This window comes from Myotis nattereri (assembly GCF_964212035.1).
Source record: "Myotis nattereri genome assembly, chromosome: 8".
NCBI lineage: Eukaryota > Metazoa > Chordata > Mammalia > Chiroptera > Vespertilionidae > Myotis > Myotis nattereri.
The window spans coordinates 81,258,808-81,275,905 of NC_138083.1; the positions used below are offsets into that span (position 1 = coordinate 81,258,808).

Here is a 17,098-nt window from a genome sequence, read left to right on the forward strand (position 1 = left end):
CTTGAGTGAGATAGACAAATAAAGTGGAAATTATAAAAGAATGTACTAAACCCAATAAACGTAAATGACCACCCTCTGAGTCATATTGGGTCAGGGAAGGAGAGCTTCATGGAGAAAGCAAGCCCTTGGAACCAGTTTTGAGGGATATAAGGGATCAATTGGACTGAGAACGAGAATGGACATTCTAGGCAGAAAGAACAGCATATGCAAAAGCATGGATTAATGATTGAATTAATGGCACAGTGTGTTGGGAGCAGATGGGAGGATTGAGCAGTGGGAAAAAGCAGATAAGAACCACCTAATATTTATTACTATGTGCCAGGTAAAGTTCTAAGCCAGGGGTGGGTAAACTTTTTGACTCGAGGGCCACAATGGGTTCTTAAACTGGACCAGAGGGCCGGAATAAAAGCATGGATGGAGTGTTTGTGTGAACTAATATAAATTCAAAGTAAACATCATTACATAAAAGGGTACGGTCTTTTTTTTTTTTTCATTTTATTCATTTCAAACGGGCCGGATCCGGCCCGCGGGCCGTAGTTTGCCCATGGCTGTTCTAAGCCCTTCACATATACGTCTCATGTAATCCCAATAAAATCTTAGGAGATAGCGATTATTATTATCCCCACCTTACCAATGAGGAAACTGAGGCACAAAATCTGTAAGCCATTTATCTGTCACAGAGCTAGTAAGAGGAGGAGTTTGGATTTGAACCCATGGTGTTCATTCTTTGAATCACCGTTCTTTGAGTCTTGTGTACAAGGAAGGTGAACATTGTCCTGGAAACTGATTTGTTTTAGACACAGGAATGGCATGGACAGAATTACCTTCTGGAAAGGTCACAGGGAGAGCCATGGGGAGAGGCTGGAGGAAGAGAGGCCAGCTGGAGGCCTTTGATATGATGTAGGTGGAAGTGATAAAAGCCTGGAGCACACTGGTGACAGAAGACATCATCAGAAGTGAATTGATTCAAAAGGCATTAAGCAGGTAGAGTCTGCAGGACTCTGGTAATGGGATTTAGTTGTTGAATGAAAGGTGGAATTTAAGTTATCTCTGAAGTAAATGGATATCGCCATTCATAAAGAGGCTCAGGCTTGGGGAAAGGAGGCTAAAACAATTCAGTGTGATTTCCACTGAGCTTCCTGGGAAGCCATGGGTGTGGCTTCATTTGCCTGGGGCAGTTTATAGAGTCTGTGGGCTGTGGAGAGAGCCTTGGGGATTACAGACACTTACAAGATAAGCAGAGGAAACAAAAATCTTTGCTAAGTAAGGTCTCCTGTCCAAGCAGGAGAAACCCCTAGAAGTCCCCAGGAGTGTGTGCTGTCCATGGCACAGGCTTTGGCAACACTGATCACGCTGACTTTTGGGAGAGTGTTTTCAGTGGAGTTGTGGGATCAGAAGCCTGTGAAGAATCGGTTGCAGAAACTGTAGTGTAGACAGCTCTTTCAGAAGTCTGCCTGTGTAGCTATGCATGCATGTGAGTCAACTTCTCAAAAACACATCATGGAACATTTGCAGAAGCCCAGAGTAGTGAGGCAGGGGCATTTTCTGCCCCTGGTGTATGGGTAGTACTAAATTTCAGTCTCTAGACACATGTTGAGTAGAACTTGCTTTATCTGAGCCCGGTACTGTGCAGTATGAAGGAGAATTATATGCTATAGGTTTTGCTCTCAAGCAAATTTTTACTTCAGTTACAGGAATAAGATGAACATGGGAAACTAAGACAAAAGGTGAGCTGAGTTATCAGTCAATTGGCTGTCTGAGTTTGCCGGAGTCCTTGGGGCTTCAGGCAGTGAAAACTCTATCCTGAAAGATGGAGTTCGGGAGGATCCAGGGGACATGCATGGGGTGGTCTGTGGGGGCAGGTGGGCAAGGGGAGCAGTGAGGAGCTCACCTCACACCTCTCAGACTTAAGGGGTTTCTCCTCCCCAGTTGTCTCCTTGATAGTGTGCTTTCTCCCAGCCCCTTTTTAGGAACTTTCCACGTGCTCGCAACCTGTGTTGCTTGGTCTCTGCATCCATGGATCTCATACCTGTTATGGACTTCTGCTACCTGTTATGCCTGTGCTCTTTCATAGGCTGTCAATTGATTCTTCTTTCCTTCAGCATTTCCCATGGTTTCAGAGGGACATCGAGGGAGCAATGAGAAAAGCTGGAGGAGGAAGGGGAGCTTTGGGTGATTGGATCATGATGGGAGCCCTTTTATAAAGGACACTGAAGTTATTCTAATTACTGTATAACAACCCCCCCCAAAACTCGGTGGCTCCATGTTGTGCAGGAGCCTGCTGGGAGGGCTCATCTCTTCTCCTCGATGCCTGGGAGTTCAGTTGGGGTGAGTGGGACAGAGTGAGTTTGCCAGACTTGTGCCTGCCTCTACCTATTGGCTGGGCCTCTCTGCTCTTCTCCATGCCCTGTAGATGCTGGGCTAGGATGGCTGGAACAGAGGGGGGCTGCCTGGGAACTTTGCTGTCTACACAACCTCACAACATATGGCTGCCTTGACTTCCCTCACTGCATGGCCGTCTCAGCATAGTTGGATTTCTTCCCTCATATCCTTCCAAGAGAATTGGGTGGGAGCTATGAGGCTTCTTATGGAGTAGCCCAGGGGTGGGCAAACTTTTTGACTCAAGGGCCACAATGGGTTCTTAAACTGGACCAGAGGGCCGGAACAAAAGCATGGATGGAGTGTTTGTGTGAACTAATATAAATTCAAAGTAAACATCATTACATAAAAGGGTACGGTCTTTTTTTTTTTTTTTAGTTTTATTCATTTCAGACGGGCCGGATCCGGCCCACGGGCCGTAGTTTGCCCACGGCTGGACTAGCCTCAGAATTTCCTAATGTCACTTCCACCAGATTCTGTGGGTCAAGCAAGTGACTAAGGCCAGCCCACACTATTATGCTCCAGTTTTCTCTGCATGGCCACAGGCGAGGACTAGGTACCACTGTTTAACTGATGGGCTCCTAACCAAAAATGAGGTCCACAGGGAAGTTTATGAGACTGTCATGATCCTCATGGGGAAGATCCACATGGCTAAAGGGCCCCAAACTAGGAGCCAAGGGACCTGGGTCCTGGCTGTGGTTTTATCTCCATCTAACCAACTTTAGAATGGCTTTACCTTTGAATTAAAATCCTAGTCATATTGTTTTTATATTTTATTTGATTAGACCAAGACTCTTGGTTGAATGGAATTAGACTGGTTGTATAAGATAGGGAATGATTCATTCTCTCTCCCTCTCTCTCCCTCTCTCTCTCTCTCTCTCTCTCTCTCCCTCCCTCCCTCCCTCCCTCCCTCCCTCCCTCCCTCCCCCCACACACACACATACACCAGGCATGCACAAATCCTTATATTCTCTTTGAACTGCAGAAAAGGTTGAATGGCAGACTGCAGTCAATCTTGCTCAAGTTCCTGCCTTTGCCTCTTAATAGACACTTGGTCCCCCAACCTCATTTTTCTCATCTGTCAAATGGGGATAAAACTACGTACCTGGTCATCGTGTAGCCTATATGATTTAAGGTGTTCCATGTCTGCTGAGGGTAGACTCTCCATCAGAATCGTCCTTGTTGTTCTGATTACTTTCCCTAATGAGAGGCAGAGCTTCCATGACATCTGGCTGGACTCCTTATGCCATGCCTGACCCCATTTTGACATATTTTCCTTATTATAGAATACCAGTGGCCGGAGTGTGTGTTTTAAAGTGGTTTCTCAGGTTTTGTGTTGGTGCTGTCCAGACCTATTTGATGAATGATGTGCCTGTGTGCTTGAAGGATTTAGATTCGAAACTGACCTATAAGCCTTCATTATCACTCGACTAGATGATCAGGTATCCTCATTAAGAGGATTGAATTGGTCTCAGTTTATATCTGAGTATGATATTAGAATTTATCTTACTGTTCCGCGAGGATGAGCAGGGCCATGCAATTACGTTTTCATTAATGTGCGGCAGTTTGACCACAGATGTGCTCGCCCTAAAGCCCCTGCTGTCCCCTTGTGGGCAGTCATGAGCTTCTCTGTGGAACGTGGTGTGCTGTGCAGGCACCCAGTGACAGAGGAAACCCAACGCTGCATCCTGGCGGATAAATAAGTAAAGATGTTTGTCAAAATGCATTGAGTGCTATTTCTCACCCTTGCACCTTTGACAGGAGCAACCGTGTTGCAGGCTGCATTCATTTAGACCCTTTCAGCTAAGGATAAGTGCTCTGTACACGTGCCCTATTGAGCCCTCCCTGCATACATTGCTGGCTTTCTGAGGTCTTTAAGTCAGTGAAATAGATGACTTTAAAAAGAAGTGCTGTGCAGCCTCTTAGAACAGTAAACAAGAACAGTTCAGGTCTTTTCAGGAACCTGAAGCCAAAAGATGGTTTGTTTTTTTGTTCTCCAGGAAGAGCCCAGACAGAAGGAGGTATTGACCTCGTTACTTTGGCTGGTACCCACCAGGTCCCTTCCTGGTGCTCACATTCCCCCAGCATGTAACTCAACACCTGTCCCTCTAGCTGCAAACAGAGCTCCCAGTGATGGCCGAGCCCCCACCTGCCCCTACCCTACCAGCAGCTCAGCACCCTTTAAACGTAGGAGGTCTAACCCTGATAAACCAGAACCAGAGAAGGTTCTCCCCAGGATTCCAATTTGAGGCCAAGAAAAATTAATCAGAATAGCAACTCCCAGGGAAGTCTTGGGACCAGCACATCCTTCCATTTCTATCTCCAGATCTTGATAAAGAAAAAAGATGTAGAGGTAATAGCAACTATTAAGACTGGCAGGTAGCTTCCTCTTTAGTAGAGATAGGCATGTGGTCTGAATGGCGCTCTCTCACACCATGACGACGCCAGCCCATATAAGCCACCCCGCACCCCCTACTATTTCCATCCGACACAGCCAAGCTGAATCTCTGGTAAGTAAATAATTAATTTGGAAGTTGGGGATGTTAGTGGAAAAGTCAGCTATGACAGACTCAAATAACAAGCCCCAAATGTGATAGCCACTCTCTGGCCCTCTGAGCAAAGACCTGTCAGTTCTCTTAGACCTTGGCAGGCCTGTCTTCCGGTCTGTCTCTCCACATTAAAGTCAGGGAACTGTATCTCTCCATCTTGCAATCCCGTCTCTGTCCCCAAATGCCTGTGCACACAGGGCAGGCTGGAGTTTCCTTTCCTAAGTCCACCAGGCCCAAGCATGTCTGCGTGACTCATCAGAGATGAGTCTCTGTTCCAATACCTCTGTGGGTTTGGGGAGGGGTCAGACCCTGAATAAACCATTACATGGCTGATTCTACATCCCTCTTTTGCCACAAAAACCTCAATTTCCCTTTTTGTGGAAAACAAAACCCTCTTTTAGTGCCCTATCAACTGGACTGCGGCCTTTGAATTGCAAGGTATCCTGGAGGAATTTTAAAGATTAATGGACTTTTGGGAAGGAGTGGCTGGGAGAGCTCCCGCCCCATGTCCATTGGGAAATGACGCATCTCCACTTCAGTCCTTCTGACCTCGCTGGCAACTTCATGTGTGGATGAGGAAATTGATCGCCCTATGAATGATTTGCGAATCCACAGATGTGTGGCTGAGAGGCCCTGAGGGCACCCCACCGCAGGATCAGCTGGGCCATGCGGTTCCCTCACCCCCACCACAAATCAGGGTCTCCGTAGAGGTGGGGGAAGTAGTGAGTGATGACGGGGCCACCAGTCTCAGATGGCAGCAAGCGAGGATTAGAGCAGGTACTAAAATCTGAGGGCCTCTGGAGGCCTGCTTCGGGGAGTTTTCTAGCACGCTAGGCTGACATCATTTCCAGAAGGAGATAACAGAACAAAATCAGACACAGATGGTATAAGAATTTGTAAACTATAAACGTGAGATGAGGGTGAGATATGATGCTTATTGCTTGAGCGAATTCCCTTACCCTTTTGTGCGCCTGGATCTGTCACTCATAAACTAATAATTAAATACCGTCTCTGTGCAAGTTTTAGCATCTTCCCTGGGCCTTCCCGAAAACTGCATGTATATGCTATGGACTGTCTGCTATTTGAGCTCTCCTGTATACCCGAGGAATGTATGCAGAAGAGCTTATGCTCTTGGAAATGCCATTGCTCTTACAAGATATAAAAAGTCAAAGATGCTTCCAGTGTCACCCCACTGCTATTTAAAGACTTATCTGTCACCACTTTCTGAGTGGTCTGTTCATTCCCTTACCAAGCTTCCATTTTCCCATGTCCATACTTTTGTTCACATTACTCTGACCTTAAATGCCTTCCTCCTCCTCCCCCATCTAGCCAATAGTCACCTCTCCATGAAAACTCCCCTCCTTTCCCGATCGCCCAGCATGCACCTTCCTTTCCCCAAATTTCTAGAGCGCCTATCACCAGATCAGTAATGTAGTGGCAAAACGTGCCCCCATTGTTACATTTCTCCTTTTGACTTTTTCCATTTTATTTGTTTACTTTTTTATGCTGCTTTCTCCCATTTTGATTAGGATATCTCTTTGGGGGATAATGGATGTAATTTATTGGCATTTCCCACAGAACTTAGGATAGCACCTTGTACAGAGCAAGTACTCAATACATACTAATTGACTGTACATGATTAATTTCTAGACAATAAAGAAATGTACTATATTCCACTTCTGCCTCTAAGGAGTTTTGCTGTCCAATAAGTAAGAAGAGATGCTCAATAACTTAACATTGTGGAGTTGGAGAGCCAGGCTAAAGTCTCACTATTTATTGGAGAAGAGCACCCAGAGAAAGGGGATTTGGTAGAGGTGCAGAGGATTTAGTATATGTTGCTAAATGCTGTTGAAATGTGCTAGAGATTCTCCTGTGGAAGCCTGTTGTTGTAAGTACTCAAGTCAAGAGGTTACAGGTTGAATTTGCACATCTAGGTGATCTGGCCTGGGGAGAGCTGAATTCAGTCATGTCCCTCCCGAGCATTCTGTAGTTCCTCTTGGAAACTATTCTTCCAATTGTGGAACATGGAGAGCTTAATTAATTGGAAGAGACAATGTTGAAATTCAAAAGCATGACCCAATAGTGACAGCTCTCAGATACACAGATGTTCAGCTAGAACAAAAATAAATTTCAGCAATTACTTGAAAGTGGACTGGTCAGGCTGAAGGGAACCGGGCGGGGCCAAGTGGTTCTGGTGAAATCATCAGTGCCAACCAGAGCACCGAAGGGGCCTTGGAGGAACCAGAAATGCATGCTGGTGACTGATTTCAAGCATCCATTTTAGGCTATTAAGCATGACTGTAGTTTACAATGGATTCAGGTGGATGGTTTCCCAGCAGCAGAGGGTTATACTTGAAAATCTTTGAAAGTGTCCCTCCTACCGCCACATTTTAAATAGCATCAAAGTCTTTTCCAAGCCTTGAACCAGAGGGCTGGAATAATAATGCTTGTTTTAGGCTCACAGTCTGGGGTTTGGTGGATATACATTTTCATTTGGAGACTACTTATGATTTAACCTATTTCTGAAGTACGATTTCTGAAATATGGAATGATGGACCACTCTGTAAGAGAAGAGCAGTCCCATCTGAATGGTGCACTGTTACACAGCAAGGATGTAGGAGACAGGAGACCTGCATCGGGAGGCAGGAGACCTGAATCCTAATTCTTTTTCCACTTACTAGCAGTTCAGCCTCAGGCAAGCCATGTAATTTCCTGGGCTCAGTTGTTTCTTTCCTACAACTGGAGTTGTATTAACTACCTGGGGTTAGAGGTCTGGACCTTTATTAAATCTATTAAATTTCCTTTATATATCTACATTCTTTGATTCCATCATTCAACGAGATGAATCCTGCTTGCTGCCAGGCACCCTTGGCCACTCTGTTCTCTCCACTCCCGCCTTCCCTCCTGCATACTTGGTTTCCCTGCCTCTTCAGTTGCTTGTCTCCTTAATATCTCCAGTGTTGAGCATGGAGCTTGGCACACAGTGGGCACTTAGTAAATCTTTGTAAATGAATGAATGATTAATGAATTGATGAATGGATGTGGAGCTCCAGGAGCCCAGATCTAATGGATCAGGTAGGAAGGAGAGGCAGATTCAGCTGCAGGTCTGGGAAGTTTCTTGGTGGGTACAGGCCAGCAGGCCTAGTTTGTGAGAATATCATGTTGTTTGTCTGGGTCAAGCCCACTTTTGTGACCCAGCAGAAATAGCTTTCACTACACTATAAGCCTTCTTGGTTTACTGCCTAGCACAGCAGGGTGACGTGCGAATGGACTGGTGACCGAGGTGTATATAGCCCCCTTGAACCCAGGTGGTCAGTACATGGTTACTGTTCTAGGGGAGGGGACACTGGCAGTGAGTGTGTTTTCTCCAAATGTAGACTCACAGGCTACACACACACACACACACACACACACACACACACACACAACTACTGATTTGGTTTGGAGTATACTGTGCTTATTTTATTTTGTATGCATGGATGGCCAGGTTACATTGTGAGAGGCCACATGCTAGAAGGTAAAATTCACTGGATTCGAAGGTAGAAGCTGGCACCTGAAGTCTTGGAAGACTTGCTGTGTAACTTGTTGAAGTTGGGGGCTGGGTTGCCTTGTACCAGCCATGTTTCTCTTCAGAGGCTGGGTCACTGGGGTCTCCAGGGGTGCTTAATGGTCCAATTGTTATTGTTTAGAGAGTGACATTCATTCCAAGAGTCATATGTGTCCTTTGTTGATACCCTCTTCACTGACTCTTTGCAACGCCTTGATCTATGAATACTTCCCTTAGCACAGTCCTTTATACTGGGAAATGAAAAGAATTGCTTTTTGTTTAATCCAGTTTGCCATAATTTGTAGAACTGTTGAGATGATAACACCTTCAAGCTATATTTTAATAATAAGACATTTGTATGTTTGTAAAAGAGTCTGCATAAATATTTTCATTCATCAGAGGTTCTGGAAAATCTGCTTTTCTTTGTCAGTGATACTTGATTTTGGATTCTGGTCCTTCACATTTGCAGTATAATGGATACTTTGGTTATGCTACTTTAATGGAATTGGTAAAGGTACAGAAGAGGTTGGCAGTGTTTTCATTGAATTTGTAAAACCAGCATAATGGGCTATGTTAGTCCAGCCCACTATATCTTGACAGGTGTCTGAATCCCAGATAGGAGAGATTCTGGTTACTGGACAAAAAACGACTCTGATGGAGTTGTAACCTGGGGGGTGGAGGTGTGGCTCTGTGGCTCTGTGTCCTTCCGTGACCATCAGAAGAATGGAGAGTCTAAGGAAGAGATACTTTGGGCAGAAAAATAGGAAATCTGCCTAAAGTTGCTCTGGAGGGTCAGGGGATGAGGTACTCCTGTTTCCTGAGAGCTGTCAAAATTCCCTGGACCTCTGCTCCCCACTTGCTAGCAAGGAACCCTCCCAAGAGACCTTACAGGTTTTGCTGGTCTTGAGTCTGGAGGTGCTGAAGTTTTGGTTATTATTATTCTAGAGCGGAAACTGCATCCCATAGGGCTCCAAGGATCCAGTGGTAGAATTACATCAACTCCTTTTGGCATTTCGAAGAGAGAATAGGCATATGCTGAATGCTCTGCTTAGAAAGGTTGTCCATTTGACTGTTACATGAATGACCACATTACACATTATACTCTGTGGCCATTACACCAGGAAAGGAAATAGCATGAAAGCTGGAGTCAGGAGAGCTGAGGACTGCCACTCTTTGACACTTGTGATCAAGGACTTTATTTTCTCATGTTTGGGAATGGGAATAATGATTCCTGTCCAATTTATCTCAAGAATTATTAGAAACTAGAGGCCCGGTGCATGTTGTGCACTCGGGGACAGAGGGGGTCCCTCAGCCCGGCCTGTGCCCTCTCACAGTCCAGGAGCCCTCAGGGGATGTCCGACTGATGGCTTAGGCCTGCTCCCCACAGTCGGATATCCTTAGCACTGCTGCGGAGGCGGGAGAGGCTCCCAACACTGCTGCTGTGCTTACCAGCTGTGAACCCGGCTTCTGGCTGAGCTGAGCGGCGCTCCCCCTATGGGAGCACACTGACCACCAGGGGGCAGCTCCTGTGTTGAGCGTCTGCCCTCTGGTGGTCAGTGCATGTCATAACGACCAGTTGGTCGCTGTTTGGTTGATTTGCATATTAGCCTTTTATTATATAGGATGCCGCATATGATGTGACGTGGATGTACTGTGAGAGTGCTCGGGTTGAGTTTCTAATACTTCATGAAGAAAGTGGAACAGAAAGGGAAGGGTAGAGGTGAGTGATTTAAACCAGCTTTCTGACCCTGTGTTTATTACTACATCTCCTATGGATGCTGGGGAAGGGTAGGTTGTCTTTTGTTTTGAGTCACAAATCCTGCACTTTAATGCTTCATTAACTAGTGGACCATCCTGCAAGGGATGAAATCTGTGGTGTGTAGGATGGAAGGCATATGTGTATTTTTGTGTTGTTGTTTTCTTCTCATTTTAGAAAGAGAGAAAAAAGAGAGGCAGGGAAGGAAAGAGAGAAAAGAGAGAAACATTGATTTATTATTGCACCTATATATGCATTCATTTATTGTTTCTTGTATGTGCCCTGATTAGGGATCAAACCCACAACCTTGGCCTATGGGAATGCTGTTCTAACCAACTTAGCTACCCAGCCAGGGCCAGAAGGCATATATTTTTGGGGTAAGGTGAGCACAATTCATGTGATCCACTATTAGTTTAATTCTTATTTTTTTAAATGTATCTTTATTGTTGATAGTATTATAGATCTCTCCCATTCCATCCCCCCCCCCCCCCCCCACTTCCATTGATTACCTCAACCCTGTTCCCACCCACTCCCCAGGCCTTCACCACACTATTGACTGTCCATGACTTAGGCATATATGCATATATAAGTTCTTTGGTTAATCTCTTCAAATGTTTGTTTTCAATTTGGTGTTTTATCTCCAGTGACATCCTACATTCACAAAACTTTATGGGACGGCTCTCTAGGGAAAGCAAACCTGTTGACTAAATTTGAATTATGTCTCAATTTCTCTGTGTTCTTGTAAACATGGAGCTCTACTGTATCTGGGACTGTAGCTAGGAGACTCTAATCATTGAATGCTGAAGATTGGAGTGACTTCAACGTTATCTGAGGTTTTTAAAGAGGAAAAAATACATAACCCATGAACATGGGCAATAGGGTAGTGAAGACCTGGGGGTGGGTGGGTAGGGGCTGGGAGGAAGGGGTAAAATGGGCAGGGGGAGGGAATGGGAGAGATCTGTAATACTACCAACAATAAAAAATACTTAAAAATAAAAGGGAAAAATAATTATGGCACAAATTGGGTGTTCATTCGGTATAATATAATATTTTCATTTGATCAGTGAATATTTGAATACCTGCTCTGTGCCAGGCCTTGAGCTAAGTGCTAAAGACACCAAGATGACAGACCCTGTGCCTGTCTGTAAGGAGTTCATGGTCCAGAGAGGGGAAGGGTATTAAACAATTAGTGTTCAGTATGCTCCTGCTGGGTCTGGCTGATAGGAGGATCTGCAGGATGAAGGGCCATAGGAACTGTCCCAAAGATTGCCTGGGGGTGGGGCATTAAGGAAAGGCTGTGCATTTCCTATCTCCTCCTCCAGGTAAATAAAACAGGACTAGGTCCACAGGAGACCCGTTTTCACTGTCTGCCCCAGGAGGACCTCTTTTCCTTTTCAGTTCCGTGCCAACCTATGACCCTGGAAGCCTCCGATCTATTTTTCACCATCGTTCTTCTTATTGTTATTATTTATGACGGTCATTGTTTTAACTGCTCCAAGGAGATAATTGCCTTAGTTGCTAAGGCAACCCAACATATTGGGTATAAGAGCAGCCAGCAGAAAGATTTTGCCAAATTGCAGGGCTGGGTGGGAGGTGTGGGGTGGGAGAGCAAGGGAGCTCAGCTGTGGAGCTTGAAAATAGCCATGTTCAAATTATCTCTGCATTTCTGCCACCGAGGAGCGTGAAGCCACTTGGAACCCGGCGCCTGCCAACTCCTCACCCACCCCTGATGCTTCCTATTTTCAACCCAGCTCCTGCACTCTTCCACTCACACTCAGTGCTCAGCCAAGAGCCTCCCCGGGTTCCGGTTCCCAGACTCGCAGCTTTTGTCTGCTGCTATTCAGCCCTGAACATGTTCTTGCCCTTTATTTCTGGGGCCTGCAAGGATGGAGAGGGAGCGGGGTGCAGCGCAAAAGAACCCCCTGCACGTCGCCCACTTCAAACCGATGAGTCCCTGGTGATCTTGCTCAAGGCTTACAGTCTCCTTCCTAATTTGGGGAAGAAAGTTTGGGCCTATGACAATGACATTTAACATTTTTATTTTTAAAGATTGGAACATCTTGGGAGGTTAGCGGTGTGCCCCCATTAAATAGATAAACAGAGAAGAAGGCCTGCAGGCTCAGGGATGCAGCAGAAGCTGCTGAGCTAGGCCTCGACCCCAGGCTGCTGTCTCCTTCACCCTGTGTCTTAATCAGTGCCCTTGGCTTTGTCCTTGGCTACCATCTTAGTCTGAGGACTTCAGGTGATTTACCTCCAGTCTCTGTGTCCTCTAGTTAGCTTGCTATTTGTCTCCTGACCCCGGGTCCTTATGCCAAAATGGGGAGCGGCGCCTGCCAGCTCCTCACCTACCCCTGACGCTTCCTGAGGGCTCTGGGACAGGAAGAGGTAGGAGACACATGCATCTCATTGGCTAGCTTTGATTTGCAGCATTTGGCCATCCAGAAGCAGCTATTGCCATGAAATGGGATAATGGGCAGGGGAAAGGGCAAGGCGACAAAAGAATCCCTTAGCAGAAGATTTGAGTGGTGTTACTGACCTTTTCCAGCAACCACTTTCTCCTCCTCTTTCCTGCTCACCAGGCACACTCACAGCCCAGGATGTCCGTGGGGAGGGCCAGCCTGCCTGTGTCCTTAGCAGCCTCCAGGGTGTCTTCCCAAGTGCATCCCAGGGCCCTCTGCTAGAGTGCTGCCTCGGAGTTGATCTTTCTGAGCAGGTTAAATAAACAGGTCTGTGTTTGGGTTAATTATCACTGGTTCTGTTGCTCTCCATTACTGCTCCATCCGGGACTCTGGCCAACGAGCAGATGGGAGAGGCTGCATCATCACCCCTGCCTCCTCATTGTGTCTGGCTCTCCCTCTCTCCCCCCTTCCTTCTCTCTCTCTCTCTCTCTCTCTCTCTCTCTCTCTCTCTCTCTCCATTTGCCTTCATATCCCCCTTCCCTTATTTTCCTCCCACCTCCTCCCCTCCCTCTTCCCTGCCTCCCCCCCCCCCTTTGCTCTTTCTCTCTCTCTCTTTCTCTTTGGCTGAGCAAATAGGCCAGATGGCAGTGAGGGGAACAGACAACAAGTGAGCATGGCATATGGGGAGCTTGTTTAATTTCGGCTCCTGTGGGGAAGTAGATTGGAGGAGGTGAGCTACAAAAGCAGAAAATGGAAAGGGGAAGGGTAAAAAAAAACCCCACACAAAAACCAACAACAGCACAACACAGCAACTGACCCCTCCATGGGGGCAATTGGATTCAATTTGCTTTGTTGGCCAGTGGAAGCAGTTGAGAACCAAGTGACTCCAAAGCAGAAAGTGCTCTTTCTGCCTCTCCAGGGTTCAGCCCTGCTCCCCAGTCAGCCTGTCTCGCACCCACTCTTGCCCACTGCCCAGGAGTCTGGCTCAGGGAGGCTGGGCTCAGAGGGGCAGTGGGAGGCGGGCAGTAACACGGTAAATGGCTGTCTGTTTGTGTATCAATTCCAGGAGGAAGTTTGGCCAGTAATTTAGGGAGAGAAAAAATAGAGGTGTCTGGCTAAAATAAGAGGTTGAGGGAAGACTAGCCCCCAGTTAACCTGGCTTGCTCTCTGCTCTGAGCCTTCTGGCTCCGTCTCCTGTGTCTATTCAGCGTGAGCCAGCTCTCTCCACGGCAGCTGCCCACACAACCACCTCATCCTGCGGACCCGTCCCCCCCTGTGCTTACGTGGAAAAGTCCAGGCAGATCACGAGGAACAGTGTAGGGACCTCAGCGAATGGCCCCCCAGCCGACGCCCTTTGTTTTTAGTCAGAATGTATTCATGATGGCCGCCTAGAACATCCAGTTGAAGGCAGCGTTAGCTGGAGTTTGTGGAGCTTCTGGCCACAGCACAGAAGATGGCCCATGGCTTGGACACTCCAGTGTATGCATTCTCACAGATGTGCCAGGTCCACTCTGCTCCCCCCGCAGCTTTCCACTCTGCCGTTGCTGGGGGCCGTTAGCAGGTGGATTCCTGTCCCCCAGGGAAGGCTGTGTAGCACCAGGACAGGGGGCTGGGAGAGACCAAGGAGCCTTAAGCGTCACCCTAGCCAGGGGGAACAGAGCCGCCCCTTACCCTGCAGGAGCCTCCCAGGCTCACCAGGCAGCACTTCTGCAGCTGATAACTGGATTAGGTGGCAGAATGGGGCAGATAAGCACCCTGAGGGGCCCTGCTTGGGAACAGGGGCTCCCTGGCCTGGTGAGAGGGCTGCCACTGTCGACACCCTAAACCAGTGCCTCTGGCGGGGCATTTGCATGTGTGTGCGCCCCACTGTATGCAGGAGCCAGTGGGAAATGCTGGTGGGGGAGGTTCACACGGGCCACTGCCGCACGCAGCCCGAGGCCACGCAACACGGTGTCCCTGGCTGTCAGATGTCGGGCACCGGGCCCTCACAAGAAGCCCAGGAGGGACCACTGCTCATTGCTGGGCTAAAGCAGCCTCTGCCCGAGTGTGGCCGGGCGGTGCAAGCCCAGCAGAGCCACCAACCGCTGGGCATCCAGGCGCAGCGCGGCCGCCCGCCTGGTCCAAGCCTCCTCTTAAAAAAGAAATGTTTTTTTTTCGTGCTGGCTTTCAGGGGCAGGCTGGCGGTTTGATCTCCCCTGAATGCTGTCCCCTTGTTTGCGCTTTGGATTCTGAGAAGATTCGGGGCATTGTCCGGGGTGGCGGGATGTCGGATTGATTTCGGGGCCTTTGTGTGGACGCGGGGCTCCTGAATGAAGCTGTTATGCGTGTCTGGGCTGGCGGGCAGGCTGTCCGGCTGCAAGCTGGGCCTCCCTTTGTTGTGGGGGCCGCATTGAGTCCACGGAAGAGGCTCATTTCAGGGTGATTTACTACCACCCAAACACCAGCTGTCTGTTGTGCTGAGGCCTGGCCCTCTCGGGGGGATCTCGTCTCCTTCTGAACCTCTCCTTCTTTAAGCTTGTGATATATTCATGTCACGTATATGTATATACGTCCATCTTATATACCTAACTATGTGTATAAGCACACAAATGTATATATGTACATACTTTTTTGGTTTGTGTTTTAATGGGCTCTGAGCCAAGGCAGGGGCGGGCGATAAAGCGGCTGAGCTGGAAGCCTTGTGACCAGGGTTTCAGCCCAGCTCTGTCCCTCACTGGTTGTGTGGCCTTGGGCAAGTCACTTGACCTCTCAAAACCTCAGTGTCTTCATCAGAAAAGAAAAAAAAAAGAGTATTCTTTTTGATAGGAAGAAAGTCCATTGTATTGCTTGAAATATTCATGTACTTTAAAGCTATGAGAAAGAAGGAAAGAGGGTGTCATGTGACCCTAATATTTTTGTGAAGCATTATTCGGTGATAAATGAAGCCACAAGGTACGGGAGCAGCGGGCTGTGGAAAAGGAGGCCTCTTAGCCTTGCCAGGCGATGTGCAGGGTCTAGGGGCGGCATCCAGGCTCATCTGCTCCAGCTTCCCAGACTCAAGGGCCCCCCAGTAAACTGGGCCATGTTCTTCCGAGTGCTAGGGCTAAGTGAACATCTAGGAAGGGCTCAGGAGGCGGCCTGGGGTGAGGAAGGAGGTCAGGGAAAACCCTCGGAGGAGGGGATGCAGGATTGTTTTGAAATTCAGGATAGAACTTTTGAAGAGAAAGGTCTGGGAAAGTTATTCCAAGTTTAACTGGTCATGGTCATCCCTCTGTGGGCAGCCTTTCCTGATCTCAAAGGCTCCTTGAACCAAGGAGCTAAGAGTAGGCTTGAGTGGGGATTGAGGGCATGGTCGTTTGTGCAAAGGTCGAGGGGTGGAGGGGTTGTCAGTCAGCCAGAGGACCATTTAGAAGGTCGCTCTAATAGTTCAAGCAAGAATAGCGCCTAAGGTTTGGTGGGTCACAGGAGCGAAGACCATGTGGGAGGGAAGACGTCTGCCATGTGCACCTGACCTCGGGACCGGCTAGGTATCGGGGGTGGGGAGAAAGGTGTGGGTCTGCAATGATATCCACGTTTCGGTAATATAGGACAAGTAATGGTACAACATCATAGCATTGCTAACCTGACACATCATAAACCATATATGCCATCTCTAATAATGATCATTGATATTGCTCTTTTAGGTTATGAAGTGGTTGCCTCTAGGCCCTGATGTCCCAAAATGGAGAATACGGGAAAAGGCACAGTTATTTTTGGAGGGGAGAGGGCATGGTAGGAAGGGTGGGATGATAAACTTGGGCATAGTTAGGTCTTCACAGGAGTTATCTAATGTCATGTCATTGGGAGCAAGGTCTGTGTTAGAACTATCTCTAGGTCCCCCCATAATGCCTGGCTCAGTGCTCACAACATTCAAACCACTTAACACATGTTTGATACACTATAGATTCATATATATTCTGAATCTTAACAATCAGCTCAGAAATAATCTCTTATCCTGCAGATTTTAAAGAGCACCAGTTAGTGACATATACAGGAGGCCCAGTGAAGAATAAGCAGGGGGGATATGTGCCAAAAGGGGATTGTGGTCTGGTGTCTCTGTGAAGATGACAGAAAAGCTACATGCTCAAGGGATCGAGGAGGATCCTAAAGGTTGTTCCTGTGTGTCTGAGCATTGCTTTGGGGGCGGGGTGAAGGACAGGTCCAGCATGCCTTGGATGCGTAAGGCGTCTAAGTTGTACTGAAGTCTCCTCATGTTTTTGTCTAGTGCCTGGTGGGCAGAGACGGATCTTGGTACAATGGTCAGTACAAGTCAGCCCAGCTTTAACTGCTGTGCAAAGCTCTGCTCCTAGTGCTTCCTGAGATAGCAGGTGGGCGGGGCTTCCCACTTCCCCATTACTCTGCTTCAGCCCTATTGACTCTGACTGCCTCTACATGCAGGGCATGCCCTGGACTCCAGGGGTCTGCTTCTCCCCCAAGCCTCTTTTCAGGG

General features: G+C 47.7%; 1 protein-coding gene across 1 annotated transcript in view; it reads left to right on the forward strand.

Annotated features, from left to right (window-relative positions):
* Positions 1-17,098, forward strand: part of SETBP1 (SET binding protein 1) — a 341,962-nt gene that overhangs the window by 44,930 nt on the left and 279,934 nt on the right. The gene's annotated exons all lie outside the window — the stretch shown is intronic.